Source organism: Rhincodon typus, chromosome 5 (assembly GCF_021869965.1).
Source record: "Rhincodon typus isolate 14 chromosome 5, sRhiTyp1.1, whole genome shotgun sequence".
Taxonomy (NCBI): Eukaryota; Metazoa; Chordata; class Chondrichthyes; order Orectolobiformes; family Rhincodontidae; genus Rhincodon; species Rhincodon typus.
Genome location: NC_063336.1, coordinates 19,319,013 through 19,328,324, shown reverse-complemented (window position 1 = coordinate 19,328,324; position 9,312 = coordinate 19,319,013). Strand labels below are relative to the sequence as shown.

General features: G+C 46.5%; 1 long non-coding RNA gene across 1 annotated transcript in view; it reads left to right on the top strand.

The window, feature by feature from the left end:
• Positions 1-8,543, top strand: part of LOC125483170 — a 26,434-nt gene extending 17,891 nt beyond the window's left edge. Inside the window, exon 3 of the long non-coding RNA XR_007262125.1 lies at positions 8,451-8,543. This is a non-coding gene — a long non-coding RNA (uncharacterized LOC125483170). The remainder of the gene's footprint in view (positions 1-8,450) is intronic.
• Positions 8,544-9,312: the final 769 nt, after the last annotated feature.

Sequence of the window (9,312 nt, the reverse complement as noted above, 5' to 3'; positions counted from 1 at the left end):
GAAAGCAGATAAGGGTGGGGAGGGAAAGATGTCTTTGGTGGTGGGGTCGGATTGCAGATGGCGGAAGTGTCGGAGGATGATGCGTTGGATCCGGAGGTTGGTGGGGTGGTACGTGAGGACGAGGGGGATTCTTTTTTGGTTCTTATTGCGTGGACGGGGTGTGAGGGATGAGGCGCGGGAGATGTGGGAGACACGGTTGAGGGCGTTCTCGACCACCGAGGAGGGGAAGTTACGGTCCTTGAAAAACGAGGACAACTGAGATGTACGGGAGTGGAATGCCTCATCCTGGGAGCAGATGCGGCGGAGGCGAAGGAATTGGGAATAGGGGATAGCATTTTTGCAGGAAGGTGGGTGGGAGGAGGAGTATTCTAGGTAGCTGTGGGAGTCGGTGGGCTTGAAATGAATATCGGTTTCTAGGTGGTTGCCCGATATGGAGACAGAGAGGTCCAGGAAGGGCAGAGAGGTGTTAGAGATGGTCAAGGTAAACTTAAGGTTGGGGTGGAAGGTGTTAGTGAAGTGTATGAACTGTTCGAGCTCCTCGTGGGAGCACGAGGCGGCGCCGATACAGTCATCAATGTAACGGAGGAAGAGGTGGGGTTTAGGGCCGGTGTAGGTACGGAAGAGGGATTGTTCCACGTAACCTACAAAGAGGCAGGCGTAGCTTGGGCCCATGCGGGTACCCATGGCTACCCCCTTTGTCTGTAGGAAGTGGGAGGAATTGAAAGAGAAGTTGTTGAGTGTGAGGACGAGTTCGGCTAAGCGGATGAGGGTATCAGTGGAGGGGGACTGGTCGGGCCTGCGGGACAGGAAGAAGCGGAGGGCCTTAAGGCCATCTGCATGGGGAATGCAGGTGTAGAGGGACTGGACGTCCATGGTAAAGATGAGGTGTTGGGGACCGGGGAATTGGAAGTTCTGGAGGAGGTGGAGGGCGTGGGTGGTGTCACGGACATAGGTAGGGAGTTCCTGGACCAAGGGGGAGAAAATGGAGTCTAGATAGTTGGAGATCAGTTCGGTTAGGCAGGAGCAGGCGGAGACAATGGGTCGACCAGGGCATTCAGGTTTGTGGATTTTGGGAAGGAGATAGAAGCGGGCAGTGCGAGGTTGGGGAACGATGAGGTTGGAGGCCGTGGGTGGGAGGTCACCTGAGGTAATGAGGTTGTGGATGGTTTGCGAGATGATGGTTTGGTGCTCAGGGGTGGGGTCATGATCAAGGGGGCGGTAGGAGGAGGTGTCGGAGAGTTGGCGTACGGCCTCGGCGATGTAGAGGTCAGTGCGCCATACTACAACTGCGCCTCCCTTGTCCGCGGGTTTTGTGGTGAAGTTGGGATTGGAGCGGAGGGAGCGGAGGGCTGCACGTTCTGCAGGGGAGAGGTTGGAGTGGGTGAGAGGGGTGGAGAGGTTGAGGCGATTGATGTCTCGATGGCAGTTGGAGATGAAGAGGTCGAGGGAGGGTAGGAGGCCTTGGGGTGGTGCTCCTGCTTCTATTTTGTGAATGAAATAAGGTTTAAAATAAAACTCTATACCATGGTTGACCTTTGTTTGTTCATATAACACCCTCAGAATCATCTGCTGTCATTTCTAGATTCCTCACCATCATAGTTTTGTTGCATGGAAAATAAACAAAACCACAGCATTCAAAGAAACATAGACACACGCACACAAACGTGCAAAACAATATGTTTTAGTAAAGGTTTGAAGAATGTTTAACAACGCAACTCGTTTTTGTACTGCTGGGTGAGAGAGGTTTGACCTTGTCACGCTCCGTTTTGGAACACTGCATTCATTTCTGGGCACATAGTAATCTTTTTTGATATTTTCCACATGTGCTCCTCTGCAAGGAGAGAAGATGTAGCTCAGATTCTCCAGAGTAATAGCTGTGCTTCAAGAGTTAATGGACCATTAGCTCACAAAGACCCCCTTCTGGGTCCTTCATAGAATCCCTACAGTGTGGAAGCAGGCCATTCAGCCCATTGAGTTCACACTCACCCTCCAAAGAACATCCCACTCATCCCAAACCCCTACCCTTTTGCTGTAACCCTGCATTTCCCTTGGCCTGCACACTATGGTTAATTTAGCAACACTCATCCACCAAACGTGCACACCTTTGGACAGTGGGAGGAAACTGGAGCACCCAGAGGAAACCCACACAGACACGGGGAGAATGTACAAACTCCATACAGATAGTCACCCGCGGAGGAATCAAACCTGAATCCCTGACTCTGTGAGGCAGCAATGCTAACTACTGAGCCACAGTGCCACACAAGTTTTCAGGAATGGAATGACAACTTGGAAGGAGCAGTGAGGAGGGAGCACAATGGGCTGTCTGTCTGACCTGGGAGGGAAGAACACACGGAGAACAGCCAAAAGCAATCCAGACACCACCAGGCGGATTCACAGGGTCGAATACTATGTTTATTTGGTTAAGTCCAAATTGTGTCGTGTTTTTTGGAGGGTTAATTGCTGTGAGGCCTAGCGAATTCTCTTATCCTGTCTTACTATATTCACCTCATTAATTATCTACCTCGCCCCTGTGGGGACTCTCATATCCAATTTCCCAGCTGCCATTCCTGCAATAACTCAATGATTTTCGATTTCCAGCACAATGAAAGGAGACAGTGAATGCTCCTCCTCTAGTGGCCGCCAGCCTCAGCCTGACCATGCTGGTGACTCTGAAACATCCACAAACTCCTGCCCTAAAAGCCCTTTCTGTCAACCCTATGGGATTTACACTTCCCACAGCTCTCCACCCAATCTATTGACATGCACCTCCACCTACCTACCATTCCTACCCAGCCCTGGCACCTCAGGTAACCACCCCCTCCTTCATTACGACTTCCTGCCATGCTGCATAGCCTCTCTTTCCCTTCACAATTACACTCCGTCCCAGTCCGGAGACTAAATTTCCAAACTCAGTACCACCGCTATGGCCACCAGCTGAGCTTATTGGTGAGTTTGGAAAGAAGCAAGTGTGAATGTGAGCTATCGGAGAGAGTGGTGGCACTTACATTGGCAGATTAGAGAAGGACATTGACCTTCTTCCTACAACAACGGGCATTCTTCCAGATGGCAGAGATTGCTTTAACCCAGGTGGCAACCTCGCAACAGGCTGGCATGGTCTGCTGTAGTGGCCTCCACTGCCAATCCTGAGGGAAGAGGAAATGCCTCATCTATACCAAACCCTCCAGCAGGAACTCCAGAACTCTGTCTGCCATGTCCGTACCATGTTTTCAAGTACAGGCCAGATTTTTCCCACGCTGAATTGAAGGCGACGTGTAAATTTGATGCTGAGAGGATTACAACATTGCAGTCATCCTCAAGCTGTCGATCAGTTATATTTGAGGCAGGTAATCATTTCAGTTTGGCATGGAGGTGATAGAAGATGAACGTTCCGTGCCTGGCATAAACCTGCCTCTTGATGGGTCATTGGTCAAATTGCAATGTTGCAGGCTAGTGGGCAGGTGTAATCGTACAATCTAAAGTCAGAGTTAATTTTTGTTGGCATTACTGATGAGTCTTTGTTAGATTTCTTTCAACCCAGCAAAGGTCATTCAGATAGTGAGTGACATCGAAGTCTAGAAGCAAAACAGATCAGATCCAATAAAAGATAGAACTTGGCACAGGAGGTTGACAGAACCTATTCATTTCTTAAGTTGCACAACCACAAAACACACATCGGTTAAGCCACTGCAGTAAGTAGGTCAGATACCAGACTATAAAATTCTCTGCCAAAGCTATACAGCAAAGAAACCTCACAGGCATGAACAGTGTCCAGCTTTTATAACCAAAATGTATTTGTCGTAAGGAAGTAGGTCATGTTTTGAGAAGTGCTGAAGTAGAACACAGGCACAGAAAGCAAATGATGAAAGAGCTTTCTGCACACATAAGTAAGATGGAAAAGTAGAAGACATATCCAAAGAATTTTTCTGGAGATATCAGATAGCCAAGTCAAACATGCTCACACTTATGTCAATAGGCATCTTAAATTTCATGTTAGATGTGGAAACAATTTTTAAAAATTCATTCACGTGATGTGGATATGGCTGGCTAGGTCAACATTTATTGTCCATTTCTAATTGCCCAGAGGGCAGTTAAGAGACAACCACATTGGTGTATTTCTGGAGTCACATGTAGGTCAGACCAGGTAAGGACAGCAGTTCTCTTCCTTAAAGGACATTGGTAAACCAGATGGGGCTTCTTGACAATTGTTCCATAGTTATCAATAGACTCTTAATTCCATCTTTTGCATTTTTTTTGATTAAATTCAAATTCCACCATCTGCCACAGTGGGTTTCAAACCTGAGTACTCAGAACATTGCTGAGGTCCCTTGGAAAATATCGTAAGACCTTCGCCTTCCCTGCACTATATATTATTTTATTGTCTAAAAAATTGTCAGATAGAGAGCCCTGGTTGATAAGCCACTACTTATAATCACCAGAATTTCAGTCACATGGCTCAGGGAACATTACACTTAACATGAAGGTATGCTATAAGCAACTCCCTTACAGGGAGGACAATAAACACCAGAAAATCCATGGGTACTTTTTAAAATTATTTACAAATGGGATGAAGGCATTGCTGGATGGGCCACTATTTACTGTCCATCGTTATTTGCCTTTGAGAAGGTGGTAAGCTGCCTTCCGAATCACTGCAGTCTATTTGGTATAGGTATACTCACAATGCTATGGGAGAGGTAGTTCCAGGATTCTGACCCAGTGACACTGAAGGAGTGTCGATATATCAGGATGGTGACTGGTTTGCAGGTGGTGGTGTTCCCATGTATCTGCTGCCCTTTTCCTTCTAGATGGAAGTGGTCGTTGGCTTGGAAGGTGCAGTCCAAGGAGCTTTGGTGAATTTCTGCAGTGCATCTTGTAGATAGTACACACTGCTGTTGCTCAGTGTCGGTGGTGGAGGGAGTGGATGCTTGTAGATGTACTGCCAATCAAGCGGGCTGCTTTGACCTGGATGGTGTCAAGCTCCTTGAGTGTTGTTGGGGCTGCACCCATCCAGGCAAATGGGGAGTATTCTATCACAGTCCCGACTTGTGGCTTATAGATGATGGACAGGCTTTGGGAGTCAAGAGGTGAGTTACTTGCTGTGGGATCCCAAGATTGCCCTTGTAGTCATTGCATTTATGTGGTGAGTCCAGTTGAGTTTCCGGTCAATGGTAATCCTCAGGATGTTGATAGTCGGGGATTCAATGATGGTAACACCATTAAATGTCGAGGGGCGGTGGTTAGATTGTCTCTTATTGGTGATGGTCATTGTCTGACATTTGTGTGGCATGAATGTTACCTGCCACTTGTTATCCCGAACCTGGATTTTGTCCAGATCTTGTTACATTTGGACATGGACATGCAACTGAGGAGTTGCATTTGGCGCTGAACATTGTGCAATCATCGGCGAACATCCATCTGGTCCAAGATGGCGGCGGAGTTGGTCTCCTGTACTCATCCACTCCAACCACTTTACTTTTTCTTTTATTTTTCCATCTCTTTCCTTTGTTTTACTTACCTTGTCCTCAGTTTGGACGGCATTGGCGGTGGCGAGAGCCCAGGGCGAGGACATCAAATGGGCCCAGGGCGCCAACTGTGAGCCGTCTTGAGCTGGGCACAGGGTGCAGAACTTGAGCAGGTCCAGTGTGGAAAAGAGTGAGCCACTGCTTACTTTTCCAGAGTGAGCACAGGACGTGGAATCAGTGGCTGCTACATCAACAGAGACGACGTCAGAGAAGTAGGCCCAACGGCAAAAGATGGTGCCTGAGGATTGGCAGCTTCATGTTGGCTGGGTCCAGCGCTGGCGGCTGTGGAAGGGCATCACAGCAATACAGAAGAGGTGGGCCCAGCGGTGAGAGACGCGACCGTTGGTTAGTCCAGCATAGGTGGTGGTGGGGGAGAATTGGCCCAGTCGCAAAGATGGCGTCTGAGGATCAGCGACTTCAATGTTGGTTGGGTCTGGCGTAGTCAGTGGCGAAGCAGTGACAGAGGGATGGTGGTGTGGCCATTGTTGACGGTGATGAGCTGGCTCAGGACGGATGGACTCTCTTCAAGCTATATCTCTTTTTTCCCTTATACTTAAATTATTCAAAATGGCTGCCAAGCCACTCTTGGTGGTGGGGACATTGAAATCCCTCACCCAGAGTAGATTTTGCAACCTTGCCAGCCTCAGTGCTTCATCCAAAGTGTTGTTCAACATGAAGGAATACTGATTCATCAGCTGAGGGAGGATGGTATGTGTGGTAATCAGCTGGAATCGTCTTTGCCCATGTTTGACCTGATGCCATGAAACATCATGACATCCATTGTCTGGGACACTTGTGAGCTGCTATTCCATGGGTATGATCCTGAGAATATATTGGTCAGTTGCTTGACCAGTCTGTGAGACAGCTCTCCTAATTTTGGCGCTGGCCCCAGACGTTTGCAAAGTTGACAGCTGTGTTTGGTGTGGACGCTTGTGGCATCTAGGTCAATGCAGGTGGTCGGGCCATTCACATAAAAGATTTGTCACAAAAGGTAAAAGAAAAGCCGAGCTCAGAGGGGGTGAAATTCTGCTGGGGTCCATAAGCTCTTCAGGAAACCTAACCACAAAACAGAATCAACTGGAGTTAGTTGTGTTGGAATTTTAAAGAAAATTCATATTGTGAATGAGATGGAAAGCTGTGACTACAGTAGCTGGGGTAGCACGGTTTCTGCTGTTTTCAAACTCAATGGAGTCAGATGGCTACACATCTTGGCTCTAAATTCAAATCTGCCATAAGGAAGGGACCAGGTCAACCAAAATATCTGACCTTCCCAGCTTTCAAAGAAGAATCACCAACAAAAATAAGAGACATCATACTGAACAAGAATGATTCACCAATTGATCCACCATCACTGAGCGAAATGGAGAAATATTCAAGATGTTGAAGTAACAAGATTTTCCTACTTCAGCACAGACCCTCAGGCAAAGTGAAGAACCAAATACCATCGACACGGATTAAAGCTGTGGTGCATGCTTTTCCACAGAAGAAACTGAGAAGCACACAGTTTGAAGATCCAAGATTCATTGATGGGATGTGAGAATTGCTGGCTCCGCTTGTACTTATTGTGTATCCGACCCTGCTCTGGTGAAGGTTGTGTAAAACCCCACTTCACCCCAAGGGGTATAGAAACACCCACAGTGCTGGTAAGGAAGTGAGTTCCAGGAGTTAGAGCTAGTGACAGTGAAGGAATAGGATATTGATAGTGGGGAATTCAGTGACGGTAACACCATTGAATGTCAAGGGGAGATGGTTCAATCCTCTTTTTTGAAGACAGCCATTAAAGCATAGAATCATAGAACTCCTACAGTGTGAAAGAGGTCATTTGGCCTATTGAGTCTGTACTAACCCTCAGAAGATCATCCAACCCAGACCCACCCCTGCCACCCTATCCCCATAACTCAATATGGGGTTTTTACCATGGCTAACCCACCTAACCTATACCTCTGGACACTATGGGCAATTTGGCACGGCCAATCCGCCTACCCTGCTCATCTTTGACTGTGGGAGGAAACTGGTGCACCCGGAGGAAACTGATGCAGACACGTGGAGAACATACAAAGTCCATATAGACAGTCACCCGAGGGTGGGATCGAACTGGGTCGCTGGCGCTGTGAGGCAGCAGTGCTAACCACTGAGCCACATTGGTGTCCCTGGCATTTGAATGGCATACACGTTGATTCACATAATATCCATCTAGCTGTTATCTTAATTAAGATCCCAAATGCCTATTAGGACTGAAAGTCATAACTTTTATTTTACCATTAGTTTTGACTGTGAAGAACTGATGCTTTCAGGCGAGGTGCTAAACTGAGGAACAACCTAACTGACTGAAAAGGTTCTGCCAGTTCAGCGATGTGAGCTATAGTGAGGAACTCAGTAAGAGTTAGGGAGGGAAAAGGAAAATATGCCGAGGATTCTCAATGGCCCACTATCATTTTGTCACATGTAGATCTAACTGCAGCATCTTTGCTCTATTTTGGCTGCATTAACAGCGTGATTGTTACTGTGGAAGTCAAACACTCTGGTTCCTCACCCATATCCAGTTTCGTCAGCGCAGCACAGACCAATTCCTTAATTCTGTGTTCTGCTAAATGTTAAATACAGGAGGTAGAAAAATGAGACTTGGAACAAAAATCGACCCCACACTGTTCAAAAAGTCAATAATTCAGGGCTGATTAGGATTGCCAATGGAAATTAAATCTATTCCTGGAAGGTCCGACATCATTGCCTTCCCAGTGTTCCAGCCATTAGTCCATCCTAGTGATGCGCTGCCTTTCTGCACCAATTGGAAAGCGAAAATCACTCATTACTTAATTGGATGATGCTTGACCATTAGCCAAACTTTTATTCTCATTTTCATTGTTTCTGTATCTGATAGAGAAAATTACAAAATGAAACTCAATCTTTAATATTCTTATGATTTTTCTGCAGGATTGTCCTGAAGATTGATCTTCTATTCTTTGAATTTCCAGAAAAGCCTGGAGAGTCGATAATGCTTAGACTATTGATAACATGGAGAGAGACAAAAAGCAGATTAGGAATATCTTTCAGGTGTGCAGAAGCCTATTGTGTACTCTGAACATTTTCTCAATTTTATTCAAATTGCACACCCTTACAATTATCTTGTTTTCATCAATAAGTTTATCAATTTATATGCTTTGATACAAGCCTGTGTCTCATTCTCGGGAAACAGGTTTATAGCTATCACACATTCGTCTCTCCATTCTAGTGAGGCAGAAATCTTTGTGGGTGGGGAGGGCTAGTGAAGAGATTTATCCAGATATGTCAGTGAATGCAGAACAAAACATGACCCCCTGGCATCCGTCTCTTCCAGCCTCATAGTGCCATCTGATTGTACCTCTCATTCACTGGCTCTCCCAGCATTCACTGAGCTGCAGAGATGCAAAGATTAGACAAGTTTTCAAAAATGTTTTAGATTAAAATTATTGCTGCTGATACAGAGATTTGATGAAGTGATGAGGACAAAATGTTATTTAGAAGTGAAATGATTGCTGCCCATCAATCTGATGTCTGCTCAGGTTCATACCCACTGTTGCCTTGTGGGATTATGTTTAATGAGGTTAAGAAATAAATTGGCTGTCATTTCCATTGGTGGCTGGCACCCCATCTTGTGCACTGGTTTGCTCTTCACATGCCCCACAGCTTAGCAGGGTTATACCTGTGGATATTGTACTAGGATGGGGCTAGAATGGGCGAGCAATTGAGTGCTCACCTAAGGAGGTCAGCCATAGCCAACTGAGCTCATTTCCATTTGTAGAATAGGTGACTGATA